At 45.6% G+C, this 19,078-nt stretch overlaps 1 pseudogene; it reads right to left on the minus strand.

The window, feature by feature from the left end:
- Nucleotides 1-285: 285 nt before the first annotated feature.
- Nucleotides 286-17,906, minus strand: LOC106975942 (HLA class I histocompatibility antigen, alpha chain E-like; annotated as a pseudogene).
- Between the last annotated feature and the right edge of the window lie 1,172 nt (nucleotides 17,907-19,078).

Here is a 19,078-nt window from a genome sequence, read left to right on the forward strand (position 1 = left end):
GTGACCGCAGAGAAACAGAAGGTCCCTTTGGGCCTCATAATTGAATATGGGACCAAGTATACACGGGAGACTCTTTGTCCTTCCCTTCTGTCCCCAGCGTTCCCCTCTTAGACCTGTGATCCTTACGCTGACCTTGTGAGCTGGTGCCCACTCTGATGTTGCCCCATCTGGATTAGCTTTCAACACTGTACTCTGACATTCAGCCTAGAGAGTAGTTTGTCTTCTGACTACTGGTTAGGGAGGTAATTTAGGAACTCATGATCCCACTGAGAACAACTGAGAAAGCCTGATGAAACATAGTTTATCTTATTAAAATTTTCAACATGCAGACACAGTGAAGAGGCCCAGCCAACATCTAGGAGAGGACTGTAGCCTGGAGAGGTGAGGTCAGGGAGCCCAGAGCTCCAGATTCACTTTTGCTCTGAGGACATCAGCCAAGACTGAGGAGATAAGCAAGAAATCCATCCGAGCTTTTGGCTGCTTTGAGGTGCTGAGCAGAGAAAGACGTGAAAGCCTGGTGCCCAACAGGAGTGAGACCCTGATAGACTAACCCCCACAGTAAGTGGTGATTCTAAAATGCTGCTTCCTGGGGCGCCTGGGCGGCTCAGTAAGTTGGGCGGCCGACTTCACCTCAGGTCATGATCTCACGGTTCACAAGTTCAAGCTCTGCATCGGGCTCCATGCTGACAGCTCAGAGCCTGGCACCTGTGTCAGATTCTATGTTTCTGTCTCTCTCTGCCCCTCACCTGCTCATGCTCTGTCTCTCTCTCTCTCAAAAATAAATTAAAAAAAAATTTAAATTCCTCTAACCAGAAGAGACTCTTTAAAAAATTTTTTTTAATATGAAATTTATTGTCAGATTGGTTTCCGTACAACACCTAGCGCTCATCCCAACAGGTGCCCTCTTCAATGACTATCACCCACTTTCCCCTCCCTCCCAGTCCCCATCAACCCTCAGTTTGTTTTCAGTTTTTAAGAGTCCAGAAGAGACTCTTTTAAAAAAATTTTTTTTTAAGTTTCTTTATTAATTTTGAGAGAGACAGAGACAGCGTGAGTGGGGCAAGGGGAGAGAGAGAGAGAATCCCAGGCAGGCTTCGTGCTGCCAGTGCAGAGCTGACGAGGGGCTTGGACTCACGAAACTGTGAGAACATGACCTGAGCCGAAACCAAGAGTTGGCCACTTAACCAACTGAGCCACCCAAGTGCCCCAAGAGACTCTTAATGATGCAGAGAGCAAACTGAGGGTTGCTGGAGGAGAGGTTGGTGGGGGATGGGTTACACAGGTGATGGGTATTAAGGAGAGTACTTGGGATGAGCACTGGGTGTTATATACAAGTGATGAATCACTAAAATCCACAATAGTATATGTTAACTAACTAGAATGCAAATAAAATTTTCAAACAAGCCATTTTTTTTTCTCAGTTGAGTTGTTGTTAACTAACAGTTCAGACTTTGAGGAACACTACGGCCACACTAGAAGACCAAGGTGGTGTTTTGGTTTTTTGGTTGGCTTGTTGGTTATTTAGTCCTCTGCGAGGGTCACATAAAAACTGATAAATGTTACAGACTCTCTCCCCAGAGTACTTTCACGCAGAGGGAAATAAAAACGTTAACATGACATGTCAGTGCACGCAGAGGCCCCCTGAAGTCTTACAGACCTAGGTGTTCTGTTGTCAGAGACAATGGGTGACGACATCTTGAATAATCATTTCAACACCCCCAATACCTTTCCGTATATTTGTCAGCATAAACTGGAGTAGACAAAAGTGGTCTAATAGTATCAGGGGAATGAGAGGAGAGATGCCATCTATTGGCTTGTTCTTTCGGCCGAACCTGAGTGCCTGCAGGGCACCGGATCAAGCTGCAACCTCAGGTCTGTGCTCTGAGAACAGCAATCAGCCATCCTTTCTCCAGCCCTCGCCCCCAGCACCCGAACTGCCGTCCTGTTATTCGACTCTCACATTGAGAGTCTTCTTAGGAGGTAGAAGCCACCTCTCTGCATAGAAAAGGAAAATCTATTTTCCTACCATTCTTCCAGTTAGACAGCACGAGGCTCCACCAGGCAGCTGACCATGTGCTGGCCCTGATTCAGGAGGTGGTGTCAGCAAGGCTAACACTGTGCAGAAAGCATTTGCACAGGAGCCGTGTGGACAGTTACTACCTCCTGTTGCCAGGAGCAGCAGCAACGTCAGTCCTGGACTCAGGGCCCAGTGTCCTGCATCAGGGGAGTCGGTGGTGTGACAGGTGATGTCTGTGTAGAGCAGTAGGGGCAGTGGGTTCCTGTGTGGGCTTCAACCTAGGGTGGGATTGTGTATTCCATTCCTGGCTCTGTAGCCCCAAGCCTGCACTGTGGCCTTCCCCAACATAATCTCATATTTAGAAAAAAGTTGGATTCCATTGTTTGCTCCAAAAAATTGATCAGAGGAGTAGTTGCAGAGAGCAAGCATTCAGAGGTGTTTGTCACACCGAACCGTGAACCACTCCCTAGTCCTCCCACTCAGTCTAGACCCCAGGATACAACAATGACATGTGCCTCACAACATCACGTCTCCTATTGACAAGGTATGTGCTCCCCTCTCTTTACAAGGGAAAAGAAAACGTATTTAAATGTGGTTTTAATGCCCCTCCCCAGGCTGGCTGCTCTGATCGCTGACCTCACTGGCTCCAGATCTGGCCAAGCGCCAGGCTTCTCACAAAATGCACAGGCCTCTTCCCAGACCCACAGACTCAGAGTCCACTTCGCAAGATCAAGGAATCGCTAATTTAACGAGCCCTGCAAGTGAGGCCGATGCATAGCCGTGTGGGAATCCTCATCTCCATTCTTGCTACTGAAAGTGTGATGTAAAGACCAGCAGCAGCGCCTTGTCCTAAACGCAGAATCTCATACTCTACTCCACACTTTGTGAACCTTAAGACAGTGTTTGGGGGAGTCCTGTGAACAGGGAAGTTTGGGACTCCCTGGCCTAGGTGCCTTTAAGGTGAAGCCAGGACTGTGCAGACTGCTCTGAGTGTGGGGTCTGATCAGATCTTTTGGAACTGGGGGTCCAGGGTTTGGTCCTTTTTCCTTTTTCTTCTATGGCCATCACCCCCTTGGTGACCTCATCTATGCTGAAGGATCTAAACATCATCTACATGGTGTCACCTCCAAAATCTGCTTCTCTAGCCCAGACATTTCTCCTAAATTCCATACTCATCCATGCTCATCTGACTGCCAAGTTGATTCTCTCACATTTCTAATAGACATCTCATCTCGTCTCTTCACTGACTGTCTGTGATGCCCCTCCCCAAATATGCTCCTTTCAGAATTTTCCCCATCTCTGCTGACAGCAACTCCATCTTTCCACTTGCATAGTACAGAATTTTGGGGTCCTCCCTGGCTCCTCTGTCTCATACCCAAGATCTAATTCATTAGATTGTGCTGTAAGGTCCATTTACAGATTGTTTCCAGAATCCCATCACTTCACACTCTTTCCACTGCTCACACCCCAGTGGAAGGAGCAGACATCCCCAGCCTGGAACACTGAGCTGGTTTCCTACTGCTTTTCCCATGCCTCACCTGCCCTTGCCTCCAATTCTGTTCTCAGCACAGCAGATAAAGTGATCTTTTCAAAGAGAAGCTATCCCATGTCCCTCTCTTTAAATTTTTGATTAAAAAATTTTTTTATTTTAGAAAGAGAGAGAGCATGCATGAGCAGAGGAGAGGGGCAGAGGGAGAGAGAGAGAGAGAGAGAGAGAGAGAGAGAGAATCTCAAGGAGGTTCCACACTCAGCACAAGGCCCAATGTGGGGCTCAATCCCATGGCTCTGGGATGATGACCTGAGCTGAAATCAAGAGTTGGATGCTCAACGGATTGAGCCACCCAGGTGCCCCACCATGTCCCTCTTTTGCTCAAACTGTGTTGTAATTCCCATCACACTCAGAGCAAAGGTCAAAACCCTTTTGATATCCTCCAAGAGTACAGGGTCTGACCATACTTGTATTTCATCTCAGTTATTCTCTGCTCTAGCCATACTGGTCTCCTATCTCCTCCCAGAACACGCAGACACACCCACCCTCATGCATTCACACTGGAATTTCCATGGTCTGGAAAGACCTTGCCCCAGACAATCTCATGGATAATTCCTGGGTCCATCAAATCTTTTCTCAAAGCTCACCTTTTTAGGGAGGTCCACAGGGAGCACCCAAATTAAAACAGCCATCTCTTGGCAGAAGACATGAATAGATGTTTTTCCAAAGAATACAGATGACCAACAGACACATGAAAAGATGCTCAATGTCACTCATTACTAGGGAAATGCAAATCAAAACCACAATGAGTTATCTATCACCCCACACGTGTCAGAATGGCTAAAATAAAAAACACAAGAAATAACAAGTGTTGGCAAACAAGGATGTGGAGAAAAAGGAACTCTCGTGCTCTGTTGGTGGGAATGCGCACTGGTGCAGATGCTATGGAAAACAGTATGGAAATTCCTCAAAAAGGTAAAAATAAAATTATCAGATGATCTAGTAATCTTATTACTGGCTATTTACCCAAAGAAAATGAAAACACTAATTTGAAAACTATATTTATTGCAGGCATTATTTACAATAGACAGTGTCCATCAATAGATAAATGGATAAAGAAGCTGTGGTATATATACACAGGATGGAGGTGGCCCAGCCCCATCTCTGCTGGCGCAGAAAGGCAGGTCAAGGAAGAGAACACAGGTCAGAGTGGGCAGGGCTCAGGGTGGATGGGCCAGTCTCCCTACTTCCTCTCATTATGCTAATAGGAACACAGACACATTCAGATGCCCTTTGCAGAAAGAGAAGTCAGGGACACCGATGGCACAAGGCGGGAAAGCAAACAAATCTTGTTATTACTCAGTCCCCTACAAGGCTGCTGGCTCACACTGTGAAAGAAAATAATCATGAACAGATTCAGATCACTCACTGTAAGTGGTGACAATCTCACCCCACTGCATGCTCAAAACGTCCCACTCAAAGAATTCTCATAACCCAGTCGTGCTCCCTCTGTCCAACCCCTCCCCACTTGAGGTCCTCCAGGATCTTACTTTAGGAGCCATGAGAGACACTTCAGAGCCCTGGGTACGGTCACTGCCCGGGTTAATACAAACAGGATGTGATCAGGAGATGAGACTAAAGGAGGAGCTATGGAGTGGGTGAGCTCCCCATGGGATCCTGTCTACACTATCCCAGGGTCTCAGGGATCACCCCCTCCATACTTACTTGCAGACTGAGTGTAGCTGCCTCCTTTTCCACCTGTAGGAAGAAAACACCGTGTTTGAGGCCATTTAGGAGGCAGGGCCATGAGGTCCTAGACCTAGTTCTGAACCCCAGAGAAACTTCCAGAACTGTGGCTACAGATTGAGGGCAGGATCAGGAAACATGAAGAAAGTACCTGTGTGGGGAATGGACAAACCGCCCTCCTATAGTCTGTCCTCAGCAGGGGCCTTCCTCTCTGTCCTATGACTGCTGTGAATCAGGTCCCCATCACCAGATTCATCAAGGTGAAACATTTGTCCTTCATTTTCACGTGTTTTACTACAAAGAAATTGTTAGCATTCCACTCCACACTGGACTAGCACATGTGTGTGGGTGGTACTTCCCATTAAGTGGGATAGGAAAACTCAGAGTATAGCCTCTCCCTACCTGAGTGCTTCTTTCTCCAGATCACAGCTCTAACCAGCACAGTAACCACAGGAGAACCAGACCAGCAACGATGTCCATGATGAGAGGAGGAGGCTCTGGGAGAGAAGGGAGGGACCCTGTACCCCAGGCATAAGCCCCTACCTTGCCGAAGTTCTCCAGAAGGGACATCTCCCCGAGAAGAGGCTCTGTGCCCAGGTTTCCCTCTTTACCCCATCTCAGGTCGATGGGCTCCTGTAGCCCCTCGTGCCGCACATGGCATGTGTATCTCTGCTCCTCTCCAGGGGGCACCACCACAGCCACCAACTTCTGGAAGGTCCAGTCCCCTGCAGGCCTGTGTCCAGAAGCTCTGAGTCCTGGGTCAGGTCCTCCCCATCACGCTGCCAGGGTAGAAGCCCAGGGCCCAGCACCTCAGGATGACATCACTGTCAGAGATGGGGTAGTGGGTTACATGTGTCTTTGGAGGGTCTGAGGAGAAGGGTCAGAAAATAAAAAAAAATTCATGTCTGTCTTGGGCCACTGCAGCAGCATTCATGTGACCATCCTGAGAAAGGACAGTTCACCTGGGGTGGGAGAAGGGAGCAATAACCCAGACACCAGCCTAGGCATAGACATCTTGGATGATCTCTTCTTGTCTGGAAAGTTCTTTAATTAGGACAAGATAGCCTAAGGTAGGAGGCAGATCTGGGCTGGGGGGGGGGGGGGGGGGAGAAAAAGTATTTCTGGTCCCGACCTGAGGCCCAGTGACTCAGAAAAGCTGGAGTCCGAATTCAAACACATTGGTTTTGGGGTAGAGAACAAAACTAAGAAAGTCCCCATGGTTCCTAAAGCCGCTGCCAGAGTCGCTGATCAGTTACTTCAGAGATGGTTTCCCCCTCCATCCCCGAGGGACTGCATTCCTTAATTGTCCAGGGAGAAGCGTGGGCACTCTGGACAGGTTGCTCTTTGGTACCCAGTCTGAACACCAGAGCTGTTTCCTTCCTCTCTCCACCCCTGGAGTGGGGGGCGGGGGGCATTCTGGCATCAGTCCCATTTACCTCTCCTAATAGAGAGACACTGGCCCCAGGCTGAGGGAAGACTGGGGAAGTTCCTTGCCCCCTCATCCCTGCGAGCTGCGGCATCTGCTTTCTGTTCTGCAGGTGCCTACGGAGACCCTCCACCCACTCTCCGTCCAGGTGGTACTTCCCACTTGAGGCGGGTGATCTGCCGGGTGAGGAGCGCAGGTCCTCGTTCAGGGCCCCCGTAATCCGCGCCGTTCTTGGAGAATTGACTGTACCCGCGGGGGACCCGCCTGTCCCGCCCACTTCTCATCCAGAAAGCCCCAGTCCCGGTGAGACCCTGGCCCCGCCCCCGCGAGAAATCCCTGGGTTGTTCTGGAACTGAGCCTGTTCAGCTTAAATTGGAAACAAAACCCGAGCAAGCCCTCTGGGCTCTTTCCCGGTCTAGGGGCTTGTCGGTGGACCTCGGGGTGACCTTCAGACCTGGAAATAAGGGCGGACATTGGGATGGGGGTCGTGACCTGGACTCAGGCCCGCTCACCGGACTCGCTCTGGTTGTAGTAGCCGCGCGTGTTCTGCAGGCTCACTCGGAAAATCTGTGCGTTGTCCTTGTAAATCCGCGTCTGCTCGTCCCAATACTCCCGCCCCTCCTGCTCCATCCACTGAGCCCGCGGCTCCATCCTCGGATTCGGGGCGTCGCTGTCGAACCGCACGAACTGCGTGTCGTCCACGTAGCCCACGGAAATGAAGCGGGGCTCCCCGAGGCCGGGCCGGAACATCGCGGTGTGGAAATACCGCAGGGAGTGGGAGCCTGCGGGCGCGGAGGGGCTGAGACCCCGCCCGACCCTCCTCCCCGCGCGGGGCCCACGTCCCAGGGGGAGTCGGCCGGGAGGGCAGGGGGAGGGGGATCTGAGTGGGTGAGAGCGGGGCCTAATCTGGGAGGGACGGGGGAGGACAGGTGGGGGGTGGGCAAGGGGCAGGTGCTGGTCTGGGGTCGGGGCGGCGAACAGTCGCCTTCCCCGGGGTCCTGCATCCCCGCGGGCGGTCCCCGCGCTCCTGCCCTGCAGAGGCCCTTTCCTCCCGACCCCGAAGTCACCCGCCCAGGTCGCGGTAAGGAGTAGGCTTCCCGAGAACAGGAGGAGGACGGGTTGTGGGGTCCATGCAGCAGACCCTCGGGGTCTTGGGAAAAGCTGAACGGAGCCTGTTCCCGAGAATTTTGTATGCGGCAACAGCGGTGACGCTAATTGTTTCTCTAAAACGGGAAACTCAATGGGAGTGCGCACTGGGCTTCCGTCATCAGTATCCAGGCAGGAGGACGTGACCCAGGCTGTGAGAAGGAGAAGTAAAACCAGGGGAGTTAAGGACTCCCTAACCCTGGCCTTCCCTGCGCCAGACACCGCCCTCGTGAGGGTACACGAAGAGAGTCAGGCCCTCCCGGGAGTTCTGAGACTTTGCCCTGACCTCTCTCCGCATGCACGGTGGTCAGGTTGTCATCCTGTCTTCCTGAGTCCTGGCCCAGGGGCTGTCTGAGGAAAGCAGGGAAAGACGCACAGGCTGGGCTCAACTCCTTTTCCGGAATATTCGCTGAACTGGATTCTCTTACCTCCTACAGTCCTTTCCGGAATATTCGCTGAACTGGATTCTCTTACCTCCTACACCTTACCTTTCTTCCTCTGGATTATTCTAGAAAATTCACTCCCAGGGAATTCGATACAAGAGAATGAGCTCACCCTGGGGACAGAAAAGGAGGGACAGAGGTTTTCTCTTTAGACATGGAGAAGCTGTACCTGATTCCAGTTTCCTTCTTGTTGATTAACGCTAGTGGTAGCACAATGTTGGTAACCCCTGAACATCAGGAATCTAAACTGTAAATGTGATTTTGGCCCCACCCTACAGAAAAGTGACCATCCAGCACAGCAGTCAGACCCACAAAGCTCTTAAGTTTTCCCAAACAATGTATCAGTGACTCCTGTGTTTTATTCATTTTTGAAAGACAGAGAGAGACAGAGCACAAGCAGGGGTGGGGTGGAGAGAGAGGGGGGGACACAGAATCCAAAGCAGGCTCTAGGCTGTCAGCACAGAGCCTGAGGCAGGGCTCAAACTCACAAACCGTGAGGTCATGACCTGAGCAAAAGTCAGATGCTCAACCGACTGAGCCACCCAGGGGGCCCTGACTCCTGTGTTTTAACATTACCTTCATTCCATAGCCCCAAGATTATCTGTGTGAATGCTGGACATTTCCTCAGTCCATGGATGCACAACTGTTATGTATATTTCCGCTGGAAGAGTGGGCAAGCTATAATCACCTCCCAGTTGCAAGTGTTCAGTGCAGCCAGATGCCCTTCACCAGTGTTCTCCCATTTCCTGTGTTTGAATTAATACTTAAATTATGTGCATATTGTTGGGGCACTTGGTATTGTTTTCTTTACCCTGAATATCATAAGGAGGCAATGGGTTTTCAGGGAGCCCCCAGAGTATAGTAAATAGTAGATGCAAAGAATGTCTTGCTACATCCTATAGATAGAGATTTGTTAAAAATCTGTATAACAATGTATTTAAATCTGAGAATTCCACTGGTTAGAATTCTTTCCCTCTGCTTCTTTTCCTCACCCTGTGCCTGCAGCCCTTCTCTCTGTCTCTCTCATCCCTCAGGCCCTCTCCTCCCCTTAGTCTCCACCATCCTGTCCCTCCTGGATTGTGGCCCTGGTGCCTTGCATCACCTGCCACCTGGGGCTCTTCTCCCCACAGGGGAGTCTAATGTCCTGCTAATGTGAGTCAGCGGTCTTGCTATATGAGTCAGGTCACATCATGTGTTCACTGAAAATGTTCCAGTGGCTCCGTCTCACTCTTGAGAAGCCTCTAGAATGTAGGGCACATGAGCACAGGGGCTTTGGGCTATTTTGGTGAAAGCTGTCTCCTGGCATAGAAAGCCATTCCTGGTGTATAGTAGGCTCTAAATTAATTGTTGTTGAATGAATGAATGAAATGTGACTATTAGTATTTAATTGCATCACATAAAAATCATAAAATGAAAAATACATAAGCAAAAATAAGGAAAGTTAAAAATTTTTTTAAGTTTTTATTTTTGAAGGAGAGAGAGAGAGACAGAGCATGAGTGGGGGGGAGGAGCAGGGAGAGAGGGAGACACAGAATTCGAAGCAGGCTCCAGGCTCTAAGCTGTCAGCACAGAGAGCCTGATGTGGGGCTCAAACCCACAAACCGTGAGATCATGACCTGAGCTGAAGTTGGACGCCTGACTGAGCCACCCAGGCACCCCAAGGAAAGATTTTATTTCATCCATCTAGTGTGCATGAAGTTTCATAAATTCATTCCAGGGGCAAGACCTCTATGTACACTTGAGGCTGTGCAGTGGTTTCCTATTGCCGCAGAACAAATTCCCACAACCATAGTGACTTACGACAGCAGCCATCCATGTGTCCCAGTTCTGCAGGTCAGCAGTCCAGTGTGATGCTGAGGGTTCTCTCCGGTGTGTCACAGGCAATGTTTGCACCTAGCACTCAACATCCCCTCCAAGCTTGAACAGAGCTGTTGGCAGAATTCCATTTCCTGGAGCTGGAGGACTGCGGTCCTCCCCCTGCAAGGGTCCACTTCCTTGCACAATGTCAGCGGGATGCTGCTGTCAGCTCCTGTGGCCACCAGCACTGCTTGCCTGGTGGTCCCTCCATGGTCAAGGCCTCCCTTGGGGTGCCTGGGTGGCTCAGTCAGTTAAGCGACAGACTTCAGCTCAGGTCGTGTGATCTTGCTCAGGTTCATGAGTTCAAGCTCTGCATCAGACTCTGTGCCGACAGCTCAGAGCCTGGAGCCTGCTTTAGATGCTGTGTCTCCCTCTGTCTCTGCCCCTCCCTGCTCATGCTCTGTATTCTTTCTCCCAAAAATTAAAAACAAAACAAAACAAAAAAACCTTTTTAAAATAAAATAAAAATTAAAAAAGGCCTCCCTCACCCTGAGTCCTGCTCATTCAGCCAGGCCTTCACTCAGGAAGAACTCCATCCTATTAAGGGCTCACCTGATGAGATCAGGATTACTCACAATAACCCTCCAGTTTTAATTCAGCTGATATGACCCTTAACTGCGCATGCAAAGTCCATTCACACTAGCACCTGGATTAATGTTTGATCCAACAACTGGGAGAATATGAACAACCTGAGGTTGGTTAGGGCAGCCATCTTGGAATCTGCCCGAGACAGCCTGGTTCTTCCTTTTTCTCTAATTGGATCACAGTCAGAGACCAAAGTCCAAATAAATAGATTGTTTGAATGTTAATAGTATGTATTCTGTCCCCTTAGATATAGATATTCTTCTTAAATCTTAAAACTAATGGATGATGTTTAACATCTCATAGTTAATTTAGAGCCAACAGAGAAAGAGAGAGAGAGAGAAACCCAGCTGGAAGCTGCCGTGTGTGTTTTATGTTCTGGGACCCAGAGTCACACACCATTACATCAGCCTTTTCTGTCTGAAGTGAATCCTTCAAGGCAGCCCACACCCAAGAGAAGGACATTCAGATCCGCCTCTGGAAGGGAGGCTCTCAAAGGATTTAGGTACGCGTTAAAACCAAAATTAAAATTAAATATTGTTTTTTGGATTTGGTAAGTCAAATCCTACTTTCATCCATTATTTTTATTGAATGCTTCAGAATTCTCTTTGGAAGGTAATAATGAGAAGTTTATATAAATTGAACATCCATAATAAATTTAACATGTCTCAGTATGTTTTTCAGTGAGATTTGGTAGAAGAGATTTAGGCATCTACAAATTCTAAAAAGCACTGTTACTATGTACCATTTTTTTTTTTTAAAGCAGCTCTGTTGTCGTTTCCATTCATTTCTTCTATTTCATTGGTGGTTATTCCTTTGTATGATTTCCAGCTTAATTTACATTGAGCAACAATGTACTTTTTCGTTCTGTGAATGTACTGAATCTAGGTGAATGTGAGGTTAATGTGCCCCCTCAAATCCTTCACAAGACAGAATTGCCTTGCACACTGTATGCAACATTGTATGCCAGAAATCAATCGAGATGCCAGTGAGCAAAAGATCAAATGCCCTATGTGTAGCCAAAGCTATTGTTGTTATAACATTCTGTATCCTCTCTCTAACATAGTGCAGAATAATTGACCGTGGTTTTGTTCCAAATGCAAATAGTTCTTTAGAAGTATCTTTGAAACGAACTTTGGTATTTCATTTTTAATTTCCTTAGAAACATTAACCTGGAATGAATGGTTAACAAACTCCAATCTGAAAAATGACAGTTTAAGGAGTTCTGATACAGTAAACCCCTGGGCACCTGCACTGGGACAAGAAACAGAAGGAATGAAGCCCCGTGGACCACTGCCCAGTCCCATCCCCCCATGTGTAACCTCTGTCCTGAGACTCCTGGTTACAATTCCTTTGAGTTGCCCTAAAGATATTACAATAAGTGTATATATTTCCAAACAAAATATTATTAGTTTTTGCCTGTTTTTAACCTTTCTGTAAGTGAACACATGCTGCACATATTTTTCTGTGACTCAGTGTCTTGTCTCGTTGACTTCTCTCTGATGTGTGAGGCATAGTTCACTCATTTTTACTGGTGTAAAGTTTTACATTTTGTGACTCATTTCCTATTTATGTTTATGTGGTCATTCAGTTTTTTCCATAAACATTACTGAACGTGTCTTCTGGGACACACGGGCCAGGGATTCCCCAGAGTGTACGATCAGGGCTAGGATTGCTGGACTGTATGCAGGATGTGCTGTAACCAGACCAGCGCACGCGAACTTGATTTCCAAAGTGCTTGTGTCAGTGTAACCTTTCACCAGGTGTGTGCATGTGTCTCTGTTGCTGTTCCTATTGCTCTGAAAATGAAAACTGAGAGGCAGCTCTTTCACCTGAGGGGCAGGCAATAAGTGTGAACATTACTGCTTGGTTGCAGGACCGCCCAGGTCTGACCCTATTAATAACTTGATTTCCTTTACTTGTATTCCATATACCTAGTTATTATACTTGCAGCCTCTAAGTCCAGATATGCTTCCTCTCTGCATCACCATATAGTATTATTTTATTCGTTTGGAATCTTTTATCTTATATGTTTAGAATCATCCATAATAGAGACAGAGGAAGGGAAAAGTGGGGGCAGATGGACACAAGGAAAGACAAAAGACAATAGAGACTAAAAGCAAGAACAAGAAGAGAGGAATTGCAAACAGTGAGTAAAGACAACATTTTCAAAGTGCAAGGAAATAAAAGAGATGTAGAATAAAATGAGTTTTAGAGAGCTTTACTAGCAATCTATTGCTGTGTACCAGATGACCCCCCAAATTACTGACTTAAAACAACAAACACCTCTAAGCTCATGAGATATTACAAAGACAAACGCAATGGAGCAGAGGCTGATGGGAGGAGCTGGACAAAGAGGACGAATTTATAGATGGAATAAGCAGTAGGTGGTTGGTTTACAGATGGAAATGATTTTGTTAGTCCTCCCGTAAGCAGATGCTAAAACTAGACGGGGTTAAATTCACCGTAATATTATCAGAGGAAACACCTATCAGAGGATAGGAGAGGGAGACAGAAAATGCTGGAAGAGCCAGAGAGATGCCAGTCTGACCCCACATTATGGTCTGCAGGAGAAAGTTGTGTTGCACTATCACAGATCACCAGGCAACCTAAGTGAAGGTGAGCAAGGCTGGAGAGGAGTCCTCAGCTACAGTCAGCCCTCAGAGAGCCCCATGCCGCCTGGAAACCAGCCTGCCTTCATGTCCCTGCTGTGACCTGTTACTGTGTAACCCAGCCCATGGGAAGCAGGGCCTCTGCAGAAATATTGCCATGGATTGCAGAGTACAGGTGTGGGGGCCCTTGTGGGCTACCTGGGAGTGTGACCCAAATCTTCCTATCTGAGGGGTCTGGGCCCTTGGAAATCAAGCCATTTTCAGGCTGGGTTCCTGCACTTGTCCCTTCATAGTTACAATGGGGCGAGGGAGAACCAGGAGGCACCCACGTCTGTCACCCAGGTTCCCCCTACATTGCTCTTATCCCAGTTGTGTAAGAGGAGTCCCACCCCCTCCTGAGGATCAGGGTGGATTACTTCTGCCTGGAGAAGAGCAGACTCCTGCCCTGGGCACAGGGAGTCCAAACATCCCTGGTGGCAGCCATAATGTGTATGAGGTTCAATCGATCCTTATTCCAGGACCTCCAACCTGCCGTTCCCAGAACTACAGAGAAGAGGAGCATAATCTCCCCCAGTGGGTGATTGGAAGCAATGGTACATGGATCGATACCTGCTTCCACCCCTTGGTTCCTGGACTCACATACTCTTCCTATTGAGACCACAGCACCATATAGAGATGTCTGATTCCATAAATATGTTGCATCATGGAAAATGGCAGGGTTTTCCCCCTAAAACTGACATCTTGTGCCTTAGAAGGCCATCCAGCATTTTGTGTGGCCGACTAGATCTGGACCATCTGAAATGTGACATGACAGGTAGATCCCATAGTCATAGCATATCCTGTACCTGCTTCACTGTGAGGGATCTCCCAGCCACATACCGTGTTAAGAGCAATTCTGAGCCCATGGATCAGGCCTTTTGATAGCCCCTAGACAGTGTCACTGGCTCTGTGGGGAGGAAAGGAAAGCGCTCACATGGCATAGGTGTCTGTCCCGGTGAGGATGAATGTCTAGCCCTTCCAGGATGGAAGGGGCTCAGTGCAGTCAACTTGTCACTTCATGGACAGTTGACCACCTGAAGAGATGGTGTTATAGCAGGGCCCAGTGTTGGTCTCTGTTTCTGACAGGGTGGACATTCAGAGGTAGCAGTAGACCAAATGGGAATCATTAGGAATCATTGGGAATCATTGCTGCTGGATTCCTATGTGGCTTTATCTCTGCCTTGTGGTCACTCCATTCATGCGCCCATTCCACCGGTCCTGGGCTGACCACTGATAAAGGCTTGCTAAGGTCAACTTGTCTGCTTAGTGTTTCAGCGTCTCTTCAGGGGTGGATGTTTTCTGATGAGTGTTAACATGTGATTCAGGCTTCAGTGCAGAGAAACCATTTCCATTTAGGATGGACTGCTGTGGACCTGGCTAATTTATGACTTAGTGTGTTATACAGAACCCAGCATATATGGTCATTTTTTAAAAGTTTATTTTGAGAGAGAGAGAGAGAGAGAGAGAGAGAGAGAGAGAATCCCAAGCAGGCTCCACACTGAGCATTACGAACTGTGAGATCATGCCCTGAGCTGAAATCCAGAATTGGATGCTTAACCGACTGAGCCACCAGGCGCCCTGCGTATGATCATTTTCAATCATGTGCCTGCTTGGTGTCCCATGGACAAGCATTCTCTCTTTTCAGGTCCTGAAACACACCATGTGTTACCTCTAAAAGAGAATCTACTACTCTTTGTGGATGGCATGGGCTTTACTACAATACCTGAGGTGCCAGCATGTGATTCTCCTACTAGTGCTTTCCTTTAGCTCCACACCGCATCCTTTCCCAGCATCGACCCTTCTACCATCAAGAGGTCCAATAGATGGTATCTGAATGTAGCATGGCCTGGACCTTTCTGTTCTGGTCCCACTCAAAGCTAGCATCCCTCTAGGTCATCCAGACGTGGGCCAAACGTAACCCCTAGGGGTGAAATGTGTGTTGCTGGAACCCCACGTGTCCCCTGGGTCATGTCCTTCCTTCTTTGCAGTGAGAGATGCAACTCGCAATAATCGGTGTCTTACCTTGGAGGGAATATCCCTGCATGCCCCTGACGTCTAGATCCATAAACCTTAATCAGGTGGCTATTCCCTGCACCTTTAAAAAAATTCATTTACTTCATTTTTAATGTTTAGAAAATGATGGTAGTTAGCATCAATGACCAAATTTACCATAATTTTAAAGCATAAAATGTAAAATTTACCATCTTAACCATTTTTAGGTGTACTGTTCAGCGTATTAAGTACATTTTTACTCCAAGGCAACTGTTAACACCATCTATCTTCAACTCTTTTCATATAGTCAAGACTGAAACTCTTTATCCATTTAACAAAAATCTGTCATTATCCCCTTCTCACATCCCCTGCAAACTATCATTCTATTTCCTGTCTGTATGGATTGGCCTATTCTAGGCCCCATATGTAAGTGGAATCATACAGTACCTGTGTTTTGGTGGCTGGTGTATTTCAGTTAGCACAATCCTCTCAAGGTTCATTTGTGTTGTAGCATGTGTCAGGTTGTTCCTTCTTTTTAGGGTTATATTGCATTCCAGTGTATGTATATACCGTATTTTGCTTATCCCTTCATCCCTTGCTTAATTCTTTTGGCTAATGTAAATAATACTGCTTCTAAGTATGGGCTTATAAATATCTGTTGATATCTCGTCTTTCAATTTTTTGGGGTATATACCCACAAATGGAATGGCTGGATCATATGATAATTCTATGTTTAATTTTTTGAGGAAGCTTCATACCGTTTTCCATAGTGGCTGCTCATTTTACATTCCCAACAGTGTACAAGGGTTCTAATCACTTTTCCTGTTCACTGGCACTTGTTATTTTGCTATTTTTAAAATAGTAGCGATTCTTGTGCGTGTGAAGTGGTATCCATGGACCCTCATTTGTCCCCCTGTACGAGGGCTGGAAGAAACCACTTCTTCCCCTAAGAACTGGTATCTCACTGTGGTGTTGATTTGCATTTCCCTAATGATTATTGATGTTGCATATCTTCTCAGATGCATTGGCCATTGTATATCGTCTTTGGAGAAATATCTGTTCAAGTCCTTGGACCGCTTTTTAATCAGGTTGTCTTTTTTCATCTCAGGAGTTGTCTAATGTGTTCTGAATATTAATCCCTTATCAGATTTGTGATTTGGAAATATTTTCTCCCATGTTTGGATTGCATTCTTACTCTGTTGATACTGTCCTTTGATGCACAAAAGTTTTAAATTTTCATGAGGACCAATTTGTCTATTTTTTCTTTTGTTGCCTGTGCATTTCACGTCACATTCAAGAAATCTTTGTCAAATCTAATGTTGTGAAGCTTTGACCCATGCTTTTCTTCTAAGATTTTTAATTTTGGCCTTTATGATGAGGTCTTTAATCCATTTTGAGATTATTTTGAATGTGGTATTAGGTATGGGTCACCTTTTTTCTTTTGGATGTGGGTATCCAGTTTTCCCAATCATTTGTTGAAATGATTGTCCTTTTCCAACGAATGGTCTTGGCACCCTAGTCAATAACCACTTGACCATATATCCAAGTTATTTTCTGGACTCTGTTATTCCATAAGTATGTGTATCTATTTTTATGCCAGTACCACACTCTTTTGATTACTGTCACTTTAAAGTAAGTTTCAAAATTACAAAATTCAAAACTAGGCCTTCAAATTTGTCCTTTTTCATGATTGTTTTGGCTTTTGGTGTCCCTTGACCCCAAATAAAGTTCCATATGATTTTTCTATTTCTGCAAAATATATCATGAGATTCTGATAGGGATTGCATTGAATCTTTTGATTGTTGTGGGTAGTATTAGCAGCTTAATAATATTAAGTCTTTCAATCCAGAAAAGTCTTTCCATTTCTTAATGTCCTCACTGATTTCTTTCAGCAGGTTTCTTAGTTTTCCCTGTACCAGTTTTTGCCTCCTTGGTGAGGTCAGTTTTCCACATATTTTATTTTTATTCATGCTATTGTAAATAGAATTGTTTTCTTAATGTCCTTTTGAACTGTTCATTGTGAGTGTATAAAAATACAAATGATTTTTTCATGTGATTTTGTATCATGCAACTTTCCTGAATCCATTTATGAATTAAAAAAATTTTTTTTGCAGAATTAAAAAAAATTTCTACATAGAAGGTTGTATAATGAAACAGGGATAGATTTACCCCTTCCTTTCCAATCTGGATGCCTTTTATATCTTTTTCTTGCCTAATTGTTCTGGCTGTAACTTCCAATACCATATTGACTAGAAACGGTGAAAGCAGGCATCCTTGCCTTGTTCCTGATCTTAAGGGAAAATCTCTTAGGCTTTCAACATTGATATTAACTGGGGCATTTATAATTGGATTTTATTATGTTGGGGTAATTTCCTTTTATTCCTTGTTGTATAAGTCCTTTTATAATGAAAGGGTGTTGAATTTTTTCTTTTTCTGCATTAATTGAGATTATCATGTGTTTTTTTTTCTTTAACCTTAATTTTGTTAATGTGATGTATTACTTGATTTCCTATGTTGACACTTCCTTGAATTCCAGGAATAAAACTCACTTGGTCATGATGTATAATCCTTTTAATATGCTCTTCAATTCAATTTGCTAGTATTTTGTTGAGTTTTGCACCAATATTCATGGGGGATATTGATCTGTAGCTTTCTTCTCTTGTAGTGTGTTTGTCTGGCTTTGGTATCAGGACCATGCTAACTTTATAGAATGACTTCAGAAGAGTTTCCCTTTTCTTCAAATTTTTGGGAAGAGTTTGAAAAGGATTGGTGTTAGTTCTGTAAGTGTTTGGTAAAACTCACCAGTAAAGCCATGAGGTCCAAGGCTTTTCTTTGTCAGGTGTTTGATTACTAATTTAATATCCTTTCTGGTTATATGTCTATTCAGATATTCTATTTTCTTATAATTGTGTCTTGGTAGGTTTTAGTTTCAGGGAATCTATCCATTTCATCTAGGTTTTCCAGTTTGTTGGCAAGCAATTGTTTACAATTGCTCTCTTATATTCCTTTGTATTTCTGTAGAATAGGTAATAATATCTACACGTTCCTTTCTGATTTTATTATTATTATTTTATTATTTTATTTTTTATTTATTTTTGAGAGACAGAGAGAGAGAGAGAGAGAGAGAGAGAGAGAGAGAAAGGCAGAGTGTGAGCGGGGAAGGGGCAGAGAGAGAGAGAGAGAGGGAGGCACAGAATCCAAAGCAGGCTCCAGGCTCTGAGCACAGAGTCTGATTAGGGCCTGAACTCAGGAACTGTGAGATCATGACCTGAGCCGAAGTTGGATGCTTAACCGATTGAGCCACCCAGGCGCCCCTCCTTTCTGATTTTAGTAGTGTGTTTTCTCTCTTCATGTCTTTAGTCAGTCTAGGTAAAGCTTTGTCAATGTTATTGATCTTTGCAAAGAATCAGTTTTTGGCTTCATTGATTTTCTTCATTGCTTTTCTATTCCCTGTTTTATTTATCTCTGATATAATATTGATTCTTAACTTTCTTCTGCTTGCTGTGAGTTTATTTGTTGTTTGTTTACTAGTTCTTAAGTTGTAGAGTTTGGTTGTTGATTTGAGATCTTTTTTGATATAAGCATTTGCAGCTATAAATTTCCCCATTAGCATTGTGTTCCCTGTATTCTATAAGTTTGGATATATTGAGTTTTGTTTTCAGGTGTCTCTAAATATTTTCTGATGATTTTTTTTTGGCGGTATACTTGTTTTACTGTTAAATTGACACA

The sequence above is a fragment of the Acinonyx jubatus genome, chromosome B2, assembly GCF_027475565.1.
Source record: "Acinonyx jubatus isolate Ajub_Pintada_27869175 chromosome B2, VMU_Ajub_asm_v1.0, whole genome shotgun sequence".
Classification (NCBI taxonomy): Eukaryota; Metazoa; Chordata; class Mammalia; order Carnivora; family Felidae; genus Acinonyx; species Acinonyx jubatus.